Source organism: Chenopodium quinoa, unplaced genomic scaffold, assembly GCF_001683475.1.
Source record: "Chenopodium quinoa cultivar QQ74 unplaced genomic scaffold, ASM168347v1, whole genome shotgun sequence".
Classification (NCBI taxonomy): Eukaryota; Viridiplantae; Streptophyta; class Magnoliopsida; order Caryophyllales; family Amaranthaceae; genus Chenopodium; species Chenopodium quinoa.
Window position 1 is genome coordinate 132554 of NW_018745440.1, and position 20442 is coordinate 152995.

The window sequence follows — 20442 nt, forward strand, 5'->3', positions numbered from 1 at the left end:
TTTCACTTTCAATTGATTCATGTATTTTTGTAGATGCATTTGACATTTATTTTATTCAAAAACCTTTGTTTGAATGGGTTTGAATTTAATTTGATTTAATTAGCTTTATTTGAATGTGTTTGACTTTCGTTGGATTCAATTAGCTTTGTTTGAATGTGTTTGACTTTCATTTGATTCAATTAGCTTTGTTGAATGCATTAGACTTTAATTTGATTTAAAAAGCTTTATTTGAATGTGTTTGACTTTCATTGGATTCAATTAGCTTTGTTTGAATGTGTTTGACTTTCATTTGATTCAAAAAGCTTTGTTTGAATGTGTTTAACTTTTATTGGATTCAATTAGCTTTGTTTGAATGTGTTAACCTTTCATTTGATTCAATTAGCTTTGTAGAATGCATTCGACTTTTGTTTGATTCAATTAGCTTTGTTGAATGCATTTGACTTTAATTTGACTCAAAAACTTGGTTTGTATGTGTTTGTCTTTCATTTGATTCAATTAGGTTTCTTTGAATGTGTTTGACTTTCATTTGATTTAATTAGCTTTGTTTTGATGTGTTTGACTTTCATTTGATTCAATTAGCTTTGTAGAATGCATTTAACCCTCATTTTATTCAATTAGCTTTGTTGAATGTGTTAGACTTCAATAAAATTCTAAAAGCTTTTTTTGAATAAGTTTGACTTCCATTTACTTTAATTAGCTTTGTTTGAATGTGTTGTACTTTCATTTGATTCAATTAGCTTTGTAGACTGCATTTGACTTTCATTTGATTTAAAAAGCTTTATTTGAATGTGTTTGACTTTCATTGGATTCAATTAGCTTTGTTTGAATGTGTTTCACTTTCATTTGATTCAAAAAGCTTTGTTTGAATGTGTTTAACTTTTATTGGATTCAATTAGCTTTGTTTAAATGTGTTAACCTTTCATTTGATTCAATTAGCTTTGTAGAATGCATTCGACTTTTGTTTGATTCAATTAGCTTTGTTGAATGCATTTGACTTTAATTTGACTCAAAAACTTGGTTTGAATGTGTTTGTCTTTCATTTGATTCAATTAGGTATGTTTGAATGTGTTTGACTTTCGTTTGATTCAATTAGCTTTGTTTTAATGTGTTTGACTTTCATTTGATTCAATTAGCTTTGTAGAATGCATTTGACAATCATTTGATTCAATTAGCTTTGTTAAATGCATTAGACTTTAATTTGATTCAAAAAGCTTTGTTTGAATGTGTTTTACTTTCATTTGATTCAATTAGCTTTGTTTGAATGTGTTTGACTTTCATTTGATTCAATTAGCTTTGTTGAATGCATTAGACTTTAATTTGATTTAAAAAGCTTTATTTGAATGTGTTTGACTTTTATTGGATTCAATTACCTTTGTTTGAATGTGTTTGACTTTCATTTGATTCTATTAGCTTTGTTTGAATCTGTTTGACTTTCATTTGATTCAATTAGGTTTGTTGAATACATTAGACTTTCATTGAATTCAATTAGCTTTGTTTGAATGTGTTTCACTTTCAATTGATTCATGTATTTTTGTAGAATGCATTTTACATTTATTTTATTCAAAAACCTTTGTTTGAATGGGTTTGAATTTAATTTGATTTAATTAGCTTTGATTGAATGGGTTTGACTTAAATTTGATTCATATGTCTTGTTTGAATGTGTTTGACTTTCATTTGATTCAATTAGCTTTTGTTGAATGCATTAGACTTTAATTTGATTTAAAAAGCTTTATTTGAATGTGTTTGACTTTCATTGGATTCAATTAGCTTTGTTTGAATGTGTTTGACTTTCATTTGATTCAAAAAGCTTTGTTTGAATGTGTTTAACTTTCATTGGATTCAATTAGCTTTGTTTGAATGTGTTAACCTTTCATTTTCTTCAATTAGCTTTGTAGAATGCATTCGACTTTTGTTTGCTTCAATTAGCTTTGTTGAATGCATTTGACTTTAATTTGACTCAAAAACTTGGTTTGTATGTGTTTGTCTTTCATTTGATTCAATTAGGTTTGTTTGAATGTGTTTGACTTTCATTTGATTCAATTAGCTTTGTTTTGATGTGTTTGACTTTCATTTGATTCAATTAGCTTTGTAGAATGCATTTAACCCTCTTTTTATTCAATTAGCTTTGTTGAATGTGTTAGACTTCAATAAAATTCTAAAAGCTTTTTTTGAATAAGTTTGACTTCCATTTAATTTAATTAGCTTTGTTTGAATGTGTTGTACTTTCATTTGATTCAATTAGCTTTGTAGACTGCATTTGACTTCCATTTGATTTAAAAAGCTTTATTTGAATGTGTCTGACTTTCATTGGATTCAATTAGCTTTGTTTGAATGTGTTTCACTTTCATTTGATTCAAAAAGCTTTGTTTGAATGTGTTTAACTTTTATTGGATTCAATTATCTTTGTTTGAATGTGTTAACCTTTCATTTGATTCAATTAGCTTTGTAGAATGCATTCGACTTTTGTTTGATTCAATTAGCTTTGTTGAATGCATTTGACTTTAATTTGACTCAAAAACTTGGTTTGAATGTGTTTGTCTTTCATTTGATTCAATTAGGTTTGTTTGAATGTGTTTGACTTTCGTTTGATTCAATTAGCTTTGTTTTAATGTGTTTGACTTTCATTTGATTCAATTAGCTTTGTAAAATGCATTTGACAATCATTTGATTCAATTAGCTTTGTTAAATGCATTAGACTTTAATTTGATTCAAAAAGCTTTGTTTGAATGTGTTTTACTTTAATTTGATTCAATTAGCTTTGTTTGAATGTGTTTGACTTTCATTTGATTCAATTAGCTTTGTTGAATGCATTAGAATTTAATTTGATTTAAAAAGCTTTATTTGAATGTGTTTGACTTTTATTGGATTCTATTACCTTTGTTTGAATGTGTTTGACTTTCATTTGATTCAATTAGCTTTGTAGAATGCATTCGACTTTTGTTTGATTCAATTAGCTTTGTTGAATGCATTTGACTTTAATTTGACTCAAAAACTTGGTTTGAATGTGTTTGTCTTTCATTTGATTCAATTAGGTTTGTTTGAATGTGTTTGACTTTCATTTGATTCAATTAGCTTTGTTTTAATGTGTTTGACTTTCATTTGATTCAATTAGCTTTGTAGAATGCATTTAACCCTCATTTTATTCAATTAGCTTTGTTGAATGTGTTAGCCTTCAATAAAATTCTAAAAGCTTTTTTTGAATAAGTTTGACTTCCATTTAATTTAATTAGCTTTGTTTGAATGTGTTGTACTTTCATTTGATTCAATTAGCTTTTTTGAATGTGTTTGACTTTCATTTGATTCTATTAGCTTTGTTTGAATCTTTTTGACTTTCATTTGATTCAATTAGGTTTGTTGAATACATTAGACTTTCATTGAATTCAATTAGCTTTGTTTGAATGTGTTTCACTTTCAATTGATTCATGTATTTTTGTAGAATGCATTTCACATTTATTTTATTCAAAAACCTTTGTTTGAATGGGTTTGAATTTAATTTGATTTAATTAGCTTTGATTGAATGGGTTTGACTTAAATTTGATTCATATGTATTGTTTGAATGTGTTTGACTTTCATTTGATTCAATTAGCTTTTGTTGAGTGCATTAGACTTTAATTTGATTTAAAAAGCTTTATTTGAATGTGTTTGACTTTCATTGGATTCAATTAGCTTTGTTTGAATGTGTTTGACTTTCATTTGATTCCAAAAGCTTTGTTTGAATGTGTTTAAATTTCATTGGATTCAATTAGCTTTGTTTGAATGTGTTAACCTTTCATTTGATTCAATTAGCTTTGTAGAATGCATTCGACTTTTGTTTGCTTCAATTAGCTTTGTTGAATGCATTTGACTTTAATTTGACTCAAAAACTTGGTTTGTATGTGTTTGTCTTTCATTTGATTCAATTAGGTTTGTTTGAATGTGTTTGACTTTCATTTGATTCAATTAGCTTTGTTTTGATGTGTTTGACTTTCATTTGATTCAATTAGCTTTGTAGAATGCATTTAACCCTCATTTTATTCAATTAGCTTTGTTGAATGTGTTAGACTTCAATAAAATTCTAAAAGCTTTTTTTGAATAAGTTTGACTTCCATTTAATTTAATTAGCTTTGTTTGAATGTGTTGTACTTTCATTTGATTCAATTAGCTTTGTAGACTGCATTTGACTTTCATTTGATTTAAAAAGCTTTATTTGAATGTGTTCGACTTTCATTGGATTCAATTAGCTTTGTTTGAATGTGTTTCACTTTCATTTGATTCAAAAAGCTTTGTTTGAATGTGTTTAACTTTTATTGGATTCAATTAGCTTTGTTTGAATGTGTTAACCTTTCATTTGATTCAATTAGCTTTGTAGAATGCATTCGACTTTTGTTTGATTCAATTAGCTTTGTTGAATGCATTTGACTTTAATTTGACTCAAAAACTTGGTTTGAATGTGTTTGTCTTTTATTTGATTCAATTAGGTTTGTTTGAATGTGTTTGACTTTCGTTTGATTCAATTAGCTTTGTTTTAATGTGTTTGACTTTCATTTGATTCAATTAGCTTTGTAGAATGCATTTGACAATCATTTGATTCAATTAGCTTTGTTAAATGCATTAGACTTTAATTTGATTCAAAAAGCTTTGTTTGAATGTGTTTTACTTTAATTTGATTCAATTAGCTTTGTTTGAATGTGTTTGACTTTCATTTGATTCAATTAGCTTTGTTGAATGCATTAGACTTTAATTTGATTTAAAAAGCTTTATTTGAATGTGTTTGACTTTTATTGGATTCAATTACCTTTGTTTGAATGTGTTTGACTTTCATTTGATTCAATTAGCTTTGTAGAATGCATTCGACTTTTGTTTGATTCAATTAGCTTTGTTGAATGCATTTGACTTTAATTTGACTCAAAAACTTGGTTTGAATGTGTTTGTCTTTCATTTGATTCAATTAGGTTTGTTTGAATGTGTTTGACTTTCATTTGATTCAATTAGCTTTGTTTTAATGTGTTTGACTTTCATTTGATTCAATTAGCTTTGTAGAATGCATTTAACCCTCATTTTATTCAATTAGCTTTGTTGAATGTGTTAGACTTCAATAAACTTCTAAAAGCTTTTTTTGAATAAGTTTGACTTCCATTTAATTTAATTAGCTTTGTTTGAATGTGTTGTACTTTCATTTGATTCAATTAGCTTTTTTGAATGTGTTTGACTTTCATTTGATTCTATTAGCTTTGTTTGAATCTTTTTGACTTTCATTTGATTCAATTAGGTTTGTTGAATACATTAGACTTTCATTGAATTCAATTAGCTTTGTTTGAATGTGTTTCACATTCAATTGATTCATGTATTTTTGTAGAATGCATTTCACATTTATTTTATTCAAAAACCTTTGTTTGAATGGGTTTGAATTTAATTTGATTTAATTAGCTTTGATTGAATGGGTTTGACTTAAATTTGATTCATATGTCTTGTTTGAATGTGTTTGACTTTCATTTGATTCAATTAGCTTTTGTTGAGTGCATTAGACTTTAATTTGATTTAAAAAGCTTTATTTGAATGTGTTTGACTTTCATTGGATTCAATTAGCTTTGTTTGAATGTGTTTGACTTTCATTTGATTCAAAAAGCTTTGTTTGAATGTGTTTAACTTTCATTGGATTCAATTAGCTTTGTTTGAATGTGTTAACCTTTCATTTGATTCAATTAGCTTTGTAGAATGCATTCGACTTTTGTTTGATTCAATTAGCTTTGTTGAATGCATTTGACTTTAATTTGACTCAAAAACTTGGTTTGTATGTGTTTGTCTTTCATTTGATTCAATTAGGTTTGTTTGAATGCGTTTGACTTTCATTTGATTTAATTAGCTTTGTTTTGATGTGTTTGACTTTCATTTGATTCAATTAGCTTTGTAGAATGCATTTAACCCTCATTTTATTCAATTAGCTTTGTTGAATGTGTTAGACTTCAATAAAATTCTAAAAGCTTTTTTTGAATAAGTTTGACTTCCATTTACTTTAATTAGCTTTGTTTGAATGTGTTGTACTTTCATTTGATTCAATTAGCTTTGTAGACTGCATTTGACTTTCATTTGATTTAAAAAGCTTTATTTGAATGTGTTTGACTTTCATTGGATTCAATTAGCTTTGTTTGAATGTGTTTCACTTTCATTTGATTCAAAAAGCTTTGTTTGAATGTGTTTAACTTTTATTGGATTCAATTAGCTTTGTTTAAATGTGTTAACCTTTCATTTGATTCAATTAGCTTTGTAGAATGCATTCGACTTTTGTTTGATTCAATTAGCTTTGTTGAATGCATTTGACTTTAATTTGACTCAAAAACTTGGTTTGAATGTGTTTGTCTTTCATTTGATTCAATTAGGTATGTTTGAATGTGTTTGACTTTCGTTTGATTCAATTAGCTTTGTTTTAATGTGTTTGACTTTCATTTGATTCAATTAGCTTTGTAGAATGCATTTGACAATCATTTGATTCAATTAGCTTTGTTAAATGCATTAGACTTTAATTTGATTCAAAAAGCTTTGTTTGAATGTGTTTTACTTTCATTTGATTCAATTAGCTTTGTTTGAATGTGTTTGACTTTCATTTGATTCAATTAGCTTTGTTGAATGCATTAGACTTTAATTTGATTTAAAAAGCTTTATTTGAATGTGTTTGACTTTTATTGGATTCAATTACCTTTGTTTGAATGTGTTTGACTTTCATTTGATTCTATTAGCTTTGTTTGAATCTGTTTGACTTTCATTTGATTCAATTAGGTTTGTTGAATACATTAGACTTTCATTGAATTCAATTAGCTTTGTTTGAATGTGTTTCACTTTCAATTGATTCATGTATTTTTGTAGAATGCATTTTACATTTATTTTATTCAAAAACCTTTGTTTGAATGGGTTTGAATTTAATTTGATTTAATTAGCTTTGATTGAATGGGTTTGACTTAAATTTGATTCATATGTCTTGTTTGAATGTGTTTGACTTTCATTTGATTCAATTAGCTTTTGTTGAATGCATTAGACTTTAATTTGATTTAAAAAGCTTTATTTGAATGTGTTTGACTTTCATTGGATTCAATTAGCTTTGTTTGAATGTGTTTGACTTTCATTTGATTCAAAAAGCTTTGTTTGAATGTGTTTAACTTTCATTGGATTCAATTAGCTTTGTTTGAATGTGTTAACCTTTCATTTTCTTCAATTAGCTTTGTAGAATGCATTCGACTTTTGTTTGCTTCAATTAGCTTTGTTGAATGCATTTGACTTTAATTTGACTCAAAAACTTGGTTTGTATGTGTTTGTCTTTCATTTGATTCAATTAGGTTTGTTTGAATGTGTTTGACTTTCATTTGATTCAATTAGCTTTGTTTTGATGTGTTTGACTTTCATTTGATTCAATTAGCTTTGTAGAATGCATTTAACCCTCTTTTTATTCAATTAGCTTTGTTGAATGTGTTAGACTTCAATAAAATTCTAAAAGCTTTTTTTGAATAAGTTTGACTTCCATTTAATTTAATTAGCTTTGTTTGAATGTGTTGTACTTTCATTTGATTCAATTAGCTTTGTAGACTGCATTTGACTTCCATTTGATTTAAAAAGCTTTATTTGAATGTGTCTGACTTTCATTGGATTCAATTAGCTTTGTTTGAATGTGTTTCACTTTCATTTGATTCAAAAAGCTTTGTTTGAATGTGTTTAACTTTTATTGGATTCAATTATCTTTGTTTGAATGTGTTAACCTTTCATTTGATTCAATTAGCTTTGTAGAATGCATTCGACTTTTGTTTGATTCAATTAGCTTTGTTGAATGCATTTGACTTTAATTTGACTCAAAAACTTGGTTTGAATGTGTTTGTCTTTCATTTGATTCAATTAGGTTTGTTTGAATGTGTTTGACTTTCGTTTGATTCAATTAGCTTTGTTTTAATGTGTTTGACTTTCATTTGATTCAATTAGCTTTGTAAAATGCATTTGACAATCATTTGATTCAATTAGCTTTGTTAAATGCATTAGACTTTAATTTGATTCAAAAAGCTTTGTTTGAATGTGTTTTACTTTAATTTGATTCAATTAGCTTTGTTTGAATGTGTTTGACTTTCATTTGATTCAATTAGCTTTGTTGAATGCATTAGAATTTAATTTGATTTAAAAAGCTTTATTTGAATGTGTTTGACTTTTATTGGATTCTATTACCTTTGTTTGAATGTGTTTGACTTTCATTTGATTCAATTAGCTTTGTAGAATGCATTCGACTTTTGTTTGATTCAATTAGCTTTGTTGAATGCATTTGACTTTAATTTGACTCAAAAACTTGGTTTGAATGTGTTTGTCTTTCATTTGATTCAATTAGGTTTGTTTGAATGTGTTTGACTTTCATTTGATTCAATTAGCTTTGTTTTAATGTGTTTGACTTTCATTTGATTCAATTAGCTTTGTAGAATGCATTTAACCCTCATTTTATTCAATTAGCTTTGTTGAATGTGTTAGCCTTCAATAAAATTCTAAAAGCTTTTTTTGAATAAGTTTGACTTCCATTTAATTTAATTAGCTTTGTTTGAATGTGTTGTACTTTCATTTGATTCAATTAGCTTTTTTGAATGTGTTTGACTTTCATTTGATTCTATTAGCTTTGTTTGAATCTTTTTGACTTTCATTTGATTCAATTAGGTTTGTTGAATACATTAGACTTTCATTGAATTCAATTAGCTTTGTTTGAATGTGTTTCACTTTCAATTGATTCATGTATTTTTGTAGAATGCATTTCACATTTATTTTATTCAAAAACCTTTGTTTGAATGGGTTTGAATTTAATTTGATTTAATTAGCTTTGATTGAATGGGTTTGACTTAAATTTGATTCATATGTATTGTTTGAATGTGTTTGACTTTCATTTGATTCAATTAGCTTTTGTTGAGTGCATTAGACTTTAATTTGATTTAAAAAGCTTTATTTGAATGTGTTTGACTTTCATTGGATTCAATTAGCTTTGTTTGAATGTGTTTGACTTTCATTTGATTCCAAAAGCTTTGTTTGAATGTGTTTAAATTTCATTGGATTCAATTAGCTTTGTTTGAATGTGTTAACCTTTCATTTGATTCAATTAGCTTTGTAGAATGCATTCGACTTTTGTTTGCTTCAATTAGCTTTGTTGAATGCATTTGACTTTAATTTGACTCAAAAACTTGGTTTGTATGTGTTTGTCTTTCATTTGATTCAATTAGGTTTGTTTGAATGTGTTTGACTTTCATTTGATTCAATTAGCTTTGTTTTGATGTGTTTGACTTTCATTTGATTCAATTAGCTTTGTAGAATGCATTTAACCCTCATTTTATTCAATTAGCTTTGTTGAATGTGTTAGACTTCAATAAAATTCTAAAAGCTTTTTTTGAATAAGTTTGACTTCCATTTAATTTAATTAGCTTTGTTTGAATGTGTTGTACTTTCATTTGATTCAATTAGCTTTGTAGACTGCATTTGACTTTCATTTGATTTAAAAAGCTTTATTTGAATGTGTTCGACTTTCATTGGATTCAATTAGCTTTGTTTGAATGTGTTTCACTTTCATTTGATTCAAAAAGCTTTGTTTGAATGTGTTTAACTTTTATTGGATTCAATTAGCTTTGTTTGAATGTGTTAACCTTTCATTTGATTCAATTAGCTTTGTAGAATGCATTCGACTTTTGTTTGATTCAATTAGCTTTGTTGAATGCATTTGACTTTAATTTGACTCAAAAACTTGGTTTGAATGTGTTTGTCTTTTATTTGATTCAATTAGGTTTGTTTGAATGTGTTTGACTTTCGTTTGATTCAATTAGCTTTGTTTTAATGTGTTTGACTTTCATTTGATTCAATTAGCTTTGTAGAATGCATTTGACAATCATTTGATTCAATTAGCTTTGTTAAATGCATTAGACTTTAATTTGATTCAAAAAGCTTTGTTTGAATGTGTTTTACTTTAATTTGATTCAATTAGCTTTGTTTGAATGTGTTTGACTTTCATTTGATTCAATTAGCTTTGTTGAATGCATTAGACTTTAATTTGATTTAAAAAGCTTTATTTGAATGTGTTTGACTTTTATTGGATTCAATTACCTTTGTTTGAATGTGTTTGACTTTCATTTGATTCAATTAGCTTTGTAGAATGCATTCGACTTTTGTTTGATTCAATTAGCTTTGTTGAATGCATTTGACTTTAATTTGACTCAAAAACTTGGTTTGAATGTGTTTGTCTTTCATTTGATTCAATTAGGTTTGTTTGAATGTGTTTGACTTTCATTTGATTCAATTAGCTTTGTTTTAATGTGTTTGACTTTCATTTGATTCAATTAGCTTTGTAGAATGCATTTAACCCTCATTTTATTCAATTAGCTTTGTTGAATGTGTTAGACTTCAATAAACTTCTAAAAGCTTTTTTTGAATAAGTTTGACTTCCATTTAATTTAATTAGCTTTGTTTGAATGTGTTGTACTTTCATTTGATTCAATTAGCTTTTTTGAATGTGTTTGACTTTCATTTGATTCTATTAGCTTTGTTTGAATCTTTTTGACTTTCATTTGATTCAATTAGGTTTGTTGAATACATTAGACTTTCATTGAATTCAATTAGCTTTGTTTGAATGTGTTTCACATTCAATTGATTCATGTATTTTTGTAGAATGCATTTCACATTTATTTTATTCAAAAACCTTTGTTTGAATGGGTTTGAATTTAATTTGATTTAATTAGCTTTGATTGAATGGGTTTGACTTAAATTTGATTCATATGTCTTGTTTGAATGTGTTTGACTTTCATTTGATTCAATTAGCTTTTGTTGAGTGCATTAGACTTTAATTTGATTTAAAAAGCTTTATTTGAATGTGTTTGACTTTCATTGGATTCAATTAGCTTTGTTTGAATGTGTTTGACTTTCATTTGATTCAAAAAGCTTTGTTTGAATGTGTTTAACTTTCATTGGATTCAATTAGCTTTGTTTGAATGTGTTAACCTTTCATTTGATTCAATTAGCTTTGTAGAATGCATTCGACTTTTGTTTGATTCAATTAGCTTTGTTGAATGCATTTGACTTTAATTTGACTCAAAAACTTGGTTTGTATGTGTTTGTCTTTCATTTGATTCAATTAGGTTTGTTTGAATGCGTTTGACTTTCATTTGATTTAATTAGCTTTGTTTTGATGTGTTTGACTTTCATTTGATTCAATTAGCTTTGTAGAATGCATTTAACCCTCATTTTATTCAATTAGCTTTGTTGAATGTGTTAGACTTCAATAAAATTCTAAAAGCTTTTTTTGAATAAGTTTGACTTCCATTTACTTTAATTAGCTTTGTTTGAATGTGTTGTACTTTCATTTGATTCAATTAGCTTTGTAGACTGCATTTGACTTTCATTTGATTTAAAAAGCTTTATTTGAATGTGTTTGACTTTCATTGGATTCAATTAGCTTTGTTTGAATGTGTTTCACTTTCATTTGATTCAAAAAGCTTTGTTTGAATGTGTTTAACTTTTATTGGATTCAATTAGCTTTGTTTGAATGTGTTAACCTTTCATTTGATTCAATTAGCTTTGTAGAATGCATTCGACTTTTGTTTGATTCAATTAGCTTTGTTGAATGCATTTGTCTTTAATTTGACTCAAAAACTTGGTTTGAATGTGTTTGTCTTTCATTTGATTCAATTAGGTTTGTTTGAATGTGTTTGACTTTTGTTTGATTCAATTAGCTTTGTTTTAATGTGTTTGACTTTCATTTGATTCAGTTAGCTTTGTAGAATGCATTTGACAATCATTTGATTCAATTAGCTTTGTTAAATGCATTAGACTTTAATTTGATTCAAAAAGCTTTGTTTGAATGTGTTTTACTTTCATTTGATTCAATTAGCTTTGTTTGAATGTGTTTGACTTTCATTTGATTCAATTAGCTTTGTTGAATGCATTAGACTTTAATTTGATTTAAAAAGCTTTATTTGAATGTGTTTGACTTTTATTGGATTCTATTACCTTTGTTTGAATGTGTTTGACTTTCATTTGATTCTATTAGCTTTGTTTGAATCTGTTTGACTTTCATTTGATTCAATTAGGTTTGTTGAATACATTAGACTTTCATTGAATTCTATTAGCTTTGTTTGAATGTGTTTCACTTTCAATTGATTCATGTATTTTTGTAGAATGCATTTGACATTTATTTTATTCAAAAACCTTTGTTTGAATGGGTTTGAATTTAATTTGATTTAATTAGCTTTGATTGAATGGGTTTGACTTAAATTTGATTCATCTGTCTTGTTTGAATGTGTTTGACTTTCATTTGATTCAATTAGCTTTGTTGAATGCATTAGACTTTAATTTGATTTAAAAAGCTTTATTTGAATGTGTTTGACTTTCATTGGATTCAATTAGCTTTGTTTGAATGTGTTTGACTTTCATTTGATTCAAAAAGCTTTGTTTGAATGTGTTTAACTTTCATTGGATTCAATTAGCTTTGTTTGAATGTGTTAAGCTTTCATTTGATTCAATTAGCTTTGTAGAATGCATTCGACTTTTGTTTGCTTCAATTAGCTTTGTTGAATGCATTTGACTTTAATTTGACTCAAAAACTTGGTTTGTATGTGTTTGTCTTTCATTTGATTCAATTAGGTTTGTTTGAATGTGTTTGACTTTCATTTGATTTAATTAGCTTTGTTTTGATGTGTTTGACTTTCATTTGATTCAATTAGCTTTGTAGAATGCATTTAACCCTCATTTTATTCAATTAGCTTTGTTGAATGTGTTAGACTTCAATAAAATTCTAAAAGCTTTTTTTGAATAAGTTTGACTTCCATTTATTTTAATTAGCTTTGTTTGAATGTGTTGTACTTTCATTTGATTTAATTAGCTTTGTAGACTGCATTTGACTTTCATTTGATTTAAAAAGCTTTATTTGAATGTGTTTGACTTTCATTGGATTCAATTAGCTTTGTTTGAATGTGTTTCACTTTCATTTGATTCAAAAAGCTTTGTTTGAATGTGTTTATCTTTTATTGGATTCAATTAGCTTTGTTTGAATGTGTTAACCTTTCATTTGATTCAATTAGCTTTGTAGAATGCATTCGACTTTTGTTTGATTCAATTAGCTTTGTTGAATGCATTTGACTTTAATTTGACTCAAAAACTTGGTTTGAATGTGTTTGTCTTTCATTTGATTCAATTAGGTATGTTTGAATGTGTTTGACTTTCGTTTGATTCAATTAGCTTTGTTTTAATGTGTTTGACTTTCATTTGATTCAATTAGCTTTGTAGAATGCATTTGACAATCATTTGATTCAATTAGCTTTGTTAAATGCATTAGACTTTAATTTGATTCAAAAAGCTTTGTTTGAATGTGTTTTACTTTCATTTGATTCAATTAGCTTTGTTTGAATGTGTTTGACTTTCATTTGATTCAATTAGCTTTGTTGAATGCATTAGACTTTAATTTGATTTAAAAAGCTTTATTTGAATGTGTTTGACTTTTATTGGATTCAATTACCTTTGTTTGAATGTGTTTGACTTTCATTTGATTCAATTAGCTTTGTAGAATGCATTCGACTTTTGTTTGATTCAATTAGCTTTGTTGAATGCATTTGACTTTAATTTGACTTAAAAACTTGGTTTGAATGTGTTTGTCTTTCATTTGATTCAATTAGGTTTGTTTGAATGTGTTTGACTTTCATTTGATTCAATTAGCTTTGTTTTAATGTGTTTGACTTTCATTTAATTCAATTAGCTTTGTAGAATGCATTTAACCCTCATTTTATTCAATTAGCTTTGTTGAATGTGTTAGACTTCAATAAAATTCTAAAAGCTTTTTTTGAATAAGTTTGACTTCCATTTAATTTAATTAGCTTTGTTTGAATGTGTTGTACTTTCATTTGATTCAATTAGCTTTTTTGAATGTGTTTGACTTTCATTTGATTCTATTAGCCTTGTTTGAATCTTTTTTACTTTCATTTGATTCAATTAGGTTTGTTGAATACATTAGACTTTCATTGAATTCAATTAGCTTTGTTTGAATGTGTTTCACTTTCAATTAATTCATGTATTTTTGTAGAATGCATTTCACATTTATTTTATTCAAAAACCTTTGTTTGAATGGGTTTGAATTTAATTTGATTTAATTAGCTTTGATTGAATGTGTTTGACTTAAATTTGATTCATATGTCTTGTTTGAAAGTGTTTGACTTTCATTTGATTCAATTAGCTTTGTAGACTGCATTTGACTTTCATTTGATTTAAAAAGCTTTATTTGAATGTGTTTGACTTTCATTGGATTCAATTAGCTTTGTTTGAATGTGTTTGACTTTCATTTGATTCAAAAAGCTTTGTTTGAATGTGTTTAACTTTCATTGGATTCAATTAGCTTTGTTTGAATGTGTTAACCTTTCATTTGATTCAATTAGCTTTGTAGAATGCATTCGACTTTTGTTTGATTCAATTAGCTTTGTTGAATGCATTTGACTTTAATTTGACTCAAAAACTTGGTTTGTATGTGTTTGTCTTTCATTTGATTCAATTAGGTTTGTTTGAATGTGTTTGACTTTCATTTGATTCAATTAGCTTTGTTTTGATGTGTTTGACTTTCATTTGATTCAATTAGCTTTGTAGAATGCATTTCACCCTCATTTTATTCAATTAGCTTTGTTGAATGTGTTAGACTTCAATAAAATTCTAAAAGCTTTTTTTGAATAAGTTTGACTTCCATTTAATTTAATTAGCTTTGTTTGAATGTGTTGTACTATCATTTGATTCAATTAGCTTTGTAGACTGCATTTGACTTTCATTTGATTTAAAAAGCTTTATTTGAATGTGTTTGACTTTCATTGGATTCAATTAGCTTTGTTTGAATGTGTTTCACTTTCATTTGATTCAAAAAGCTTTGTTTGAATGTGTTTATCTTTTATTGGATTCAATTAGCTTTGTTTGAATGTGTTAACCTTTCATTTGATTCAATTAGCTTTGTAGAATGCATTCGACTTTTGTTTGATTCAATTAGCTTTGTTGAATGCATTTGACTTTAATTTGACTCAAAAACTTGGTTTGAATGTGTTTGTCTTTCATTTGATTCAATTAGGTATGTTTGAATGTGTTGTAGCCAAGCCTAACAACTTGGTTATGGACATTTCTTTGGTTCAAGACGTAGCATCATGTATTGGTGCTATGTATTCTATCCTTGGGCAGCAAGATATTCAACCCCTTGAATATCTTGTTGTTCTTATTAACTAAGTTTATTTTAGTTCTTTTATGCTTTGAATAACTTGTAAACTTTAGTCTTATTTTAAGTTTGCAAATTAGTTGTGTTTCTTTAGTTCTTTTTAGCTGATTAAGGTTCGAAAGTGTAATGTCACATTCACATAAAGTTCAAGTACAAAATACATTACAAAGGCAGCCATTTAAGCTTGGGAAAGAAGCCTAGATTCCGAAACTAATTTGGAGGAATTTCAAGGCTTTAACTTGGGTGTTATAATCAGCATCAATGAGGAGTTACAAGCTTTCAATTGAGTCTTCAAGTGGCCGTTTACTTCAGCCAGCAATTGGTACATTCAAGAGGCGTCCAAGTACATCTTTGACCACATACATTCAAGCTTAATTCAAGGCTTGAAACAAGGAGGAGTTACATTTCACTTGCTGTTTGAATTGGGCGTGAAAAGGGGAGCTGTTTCATCTCCAAGCTGCTGCTTTGTGGGCGTGAATCAAGGGGGTGTTATACTCTCTTGTTTCTGATTTTATTTCACTCATAACTTGGAGGTTACAAACCGCCATTTGCTCTTGATGTATCTAGTTAAGTAAGGCTTCTTTTATTAATGTATCTAGGCTACAAAAACTGATATGTACTTAGTTTGGACGTGTAACAAGTGAGCTAAAAGCCACTTAATTCAGCTTGTACTTAAGATGTTTGCTCACTTTAAATAGCAAGCAAATGTGAATGAAAAATCAGATTATTGCAAACAAAAAAAAAGACTTGTCTTACATTCGTTTCTTGGATTAGAAACAAAACCTGAAATTCTTGGATTTGGAATTTCGTTTCCTTTGCTTAGTTAGCTAGTTTAGGCTACTAGTTGGCTTGTGATCTTAGGAACCCAAAACGTTTCTTAGTGGTGTGACTTTATCAGAGAAGCTTTTGGTTCTTTAGCCTTATCTATCCCTTGGTTTATCCCTTGTGTATTTCGAGTGTTACTCCAAATATACAACATTTGGCGCTAGAAGGAGGGGGTCTAGCAAACAAATACCCAAACACAATACCCCAAACACATACCCAAACACAAACCATGGCCGACATCCCACCCCCTAATTGGCAAGAATATGTCAATAAGGTTGCACAAGAGAAAGAAGATATGGAGCAACGAATGCAATATTTGCAAGGTCAGTTAAGAGACCTTTCTATTAAGTTGCGCCATCAAAAAGAGGGTTTACCCAATCATAGTGATGAAGAAGTGAGTGAATCTAATTTCAATCACAATGATAGACCTTATCATGAAAGAGAAAGGTCACGGCCTAACAATGACATTAAGGCTGACATTCCGGAGTATGATGGCAAACTCGATGCTGATGAGTTTGTAGAATGGCTTAGAACGGTGGAGAGAGTGTTTGATTACAAGCAAACACCGGAAGAAAAGAAGGTGAAAATTGTAGCCTTGAAGTTGAGAAAATATGCCTCAACTTGGTGGGCTAGCGTGTGTGCCAAAAGGGAAAGGCAAGACAAAGAGAAAGTGAGATCGTGGATCAAGATGAAGAAGTTGCTGAAACAAAAGTTTCTTCCCACATACTATGTGCAAGAAAACTTTTCCAAGTTCCACAACCTCGAACAAGGTACAAAATCAGTAGAAGAATATGCTAGGGAGTTTGAAGGGTTTGTCATGAAATGTGGAGTAGAGGAAGATGAACCTCAAACATTGGTGCGCTTTTTGGGAGGGCTTGACCCAAAAATAGCCAATGTGGCCGAACTACATCCTTACTCTACCCTTGAAGAGCTCATTATCTTAGCACATAAGATTGAGCAGCAACAAAAAGCAAGAGGCAAAAGTGAATCATCACGTTTTGCATCTCAAACCTCATTTCCCCAAAAAAAGCAAACATCCAATTTCCCACCTTTCAAACCCACGTCCAATCAGCCTACTTCTAAACCACCTTCACCAAACACCCAAAATTCCAACCCAAAACCAGCCCCAAGAAGATGTTTTCGGTGTCAAGGCCTTGGACATTTGGCTAGTGATTGTCCAAATAAAAGGATTGTCACTTTGATTGAGCATGAAGAGGAGGATGAATTAGAAAATGAAGTGGACAGCAACCTTGAGGAGAATGATGAGTATGCGTGTCTTGGACCAGACGAAGGAGAATGCTTGGTGGTTCGACGCACACTAAGCAATATGGTTGGCAAAGAAGGAAGTTTGCAACGTGAGTCAATCTTTCACACTCGTTGCACCATTGGTGGAAAGGTATGTTCATTGATTATTGATGGAGGTAGTTGTACCAATGTAGCTTCACAAGTAATGATAGACAAGCTGAAACTTAAAACCGTTCCTCACCCTAAACCTTATGTGATTCAATGGCTAAATCATGGTAAAGGGATTCAAGTAACACAACAAGTCTTGTTATCATTTAGCATTGGTAAAACTTATGAAGAAGAATTGTGGTGTGATGTTATACCTATGAATGCCTGTCATATTTTACTTGGTAGACCTTGGTTATTTGATAGGCGTGTGATGCATGATGGGTATAAAAACACATATTCCTTCACTAAGGATGGACAGAAAATACTTCTTACCCCCCTAAACCTCAAAAACGGTCACCCCATATCCACACCCCCTACTTCCCTTACCACTCTCATAAAATCAGAATTGCATGAGTATAAAGCTCACAAACAATTCATTTTAAGCCAACTTGATGCCCCTTCCAAACCGTCACAAGAAGAGCCACACCCACTCCTCACCCCTCTTCTCAAAACCTTTTCCCATGTTTTCCCCGAAGACATTCCCCATGGCTTACCCCCAAAACGTGACATACAACACAAAATTGATCTTGTTCCCGGATCAATGCTCCCAAACAAACCAGCCTATACAACTTATGATGCTACTCATGTTGCTAACTTGTTTTTCAATGAGATTGTTCGTTTACATGGTGTACCTAAATCCATGGTGAGTGATCGTGATCCAAAATTTCTAAGTCATTTTTGGCTTACATTATGGAGGAAGATGGGCACGAAATTGAACTTTAGCACTTCAAGTCTTCCTCAAACAGATGGTCAAACCGAAGTGACTTATAGAACTTTGGGATCCTTGCTGCGGTCTTTGGCTACTAAACGTCCCAAGCAATGGGAAGAGATGCTTCCTCATGCGGAGTTTGCTTACAATCGTGTGCCTAGCAAGACAACAGGTTTGAGTCCTTTTGAAGTGGTGTATGGATTCAATCCGTGCACTCCTATTGATCTCACTCCCATTCCCTCACCAAACAAGTTCAGCAATGATGCCGAGGTGCGCGCAAAAGAAATCAAGTCTATGCATGAGCAAGTTCGTTCCAAAATTGAACAAACTAATGCAAAGACTAAGGCATACTATGACAAGAAAAGAAAGGAGGTCCGTTTTCAGCCCGGTGACTTAGTTTGGATTCATCTTCGAAAGGAAAGATTTCCTTCCAAAAGACGGTCCAAGGTTAGTCCTCGTAGTGATGGTCCTTTTGCTATTGTTGAAAAGGTGAATGATAATGCTTACAAGGTTGAGTTGCCCGGAGACTATGGTGTTTCTAGCACCTTTAATGCGGCTGATTTATCACCTTACTATGATGAGTTTGAAGAGTTGCCGAGTTTGAGGGCAAACTCTTTTCAAGAAGGGGGGAATGTTGTAGCCAAGCCTAACAACTTGGTTATGGACATTTCTTTGGTTCAAGACGTAGCATCATGTATTGGTGCTATGTATTCTATCCTTGGGCAGCAAGATATTCAACCCCTTGAATATCTTGTTGTTCTTATTAACTAAGTTTATTTTAGTTCTTTTATGCTTTGAATAACTTGTAAACTTTAGTCTTATTTTAAGTTTGCAAATTAGTTGTGTTTCTTTAGTTCTTTTTAGCTGATTAAGGTTCGAAAGTGTAATGTCACATTCACATAAAGTTCAAGTACAAAATACATTACAAAGGCAGCCATTTAAGCTTGGGAAAGAAGCCTAGATTCCGAAACTAATTTGGAGGAATTTCAAGGCTTTAACTTGGGTGTTATAATCAGCATCAATGAGGAGTTACAAGCTTTCAATTGAGTCTTCAAGTGGCCGTTTACTTCAGCCAGCAATTGGTACATTCAAGAGGCGTCCAAGTACATCTTTGACCACATACATTCAAGCTTAATTCAAGGCTTGAAACAAGGAGGAGTTACATTTCACTTGCTGTTTGAATTGGGCGTGAAAAGGGGAGCTGTTTCATCTCCAAGCTGCTGCTTTGTGGGCGTGAATCAAGGGGGTGTTATACTCTCTTGTTTCTGATTTTATTTCACTCATAACTTGGAGGTTACAAACCGCCATTTGCTCTTGATGTATCTAGTTAAGTAAGCCTTCTTTTATTAATGTATCTAGGCTACAAAAAACTGATATGTACTTAGTTTGGACGTGTAACAAGTGAGCTAAAAGCCACTTAATTCAGCTTGTACTTAAGATGTTTGCTCACTTTAAATAGCAAGCAAATGTGAATGAAAAATCAGATTATTGCAAACAAAAAAAAAGACTTGTCTTACATTCGTTTCTTGGATTAGAAACAAAACCTGAAATTCTTGGATTTGGAATTTCGTTTCCTTTGCTTAGTTAGCTAGTTTAGGCTACTAGTTGGCTTGTGATCTTAGGAACCCAAAACGTTTCTTAGTGGTGTGACTTTATCTGAGAAGCTTTTGGTTCTTTAGCCTTATCTATCCCTTGGTTTATCCCTTGTGTATTTCGAGTGTTACTCCAAATATACAACAGAATGTGTTTGACTTTCGTTTGATTCAATTAGCTTTGTTTTAATGTGTTTGACTTTCATTTGATTCAATTAGCTTTGTAGAATGCATTTGACAATCATTTGATTCAATTAGCTTTGTTAATTGCATTAGACTTTAATTTGATTCAAAAAGCTTTGTTTGAATGTGTTTTACTTTCATTTGATTCAATTAGCTTTGTTTGAATGTGTTTGACTTTCATTTGATTCAATTAGCTTTGTTGAATGCATTAGACTTTAATTTGATTTAAAAAGCTTTATTTGAATGTGTTTGACTTTTATTGGATTCAATTACCTTTGTTTGAATGTGTTTGACTTTCATTTGATTCAATTAGCTTTGTAGAATACATTCGACTTTTGTTTGATTCAATTAGCTTTGTTGAATGCATTTGACTTTAATTTGACTCAAAAACTTGGTTTGAATGTGTTTGTCTTTCATTTGATTCAATTAGGTTTGTTTGAATGTGTTTGACTTTAATTTGATTCAATTAGCTTTGTTTT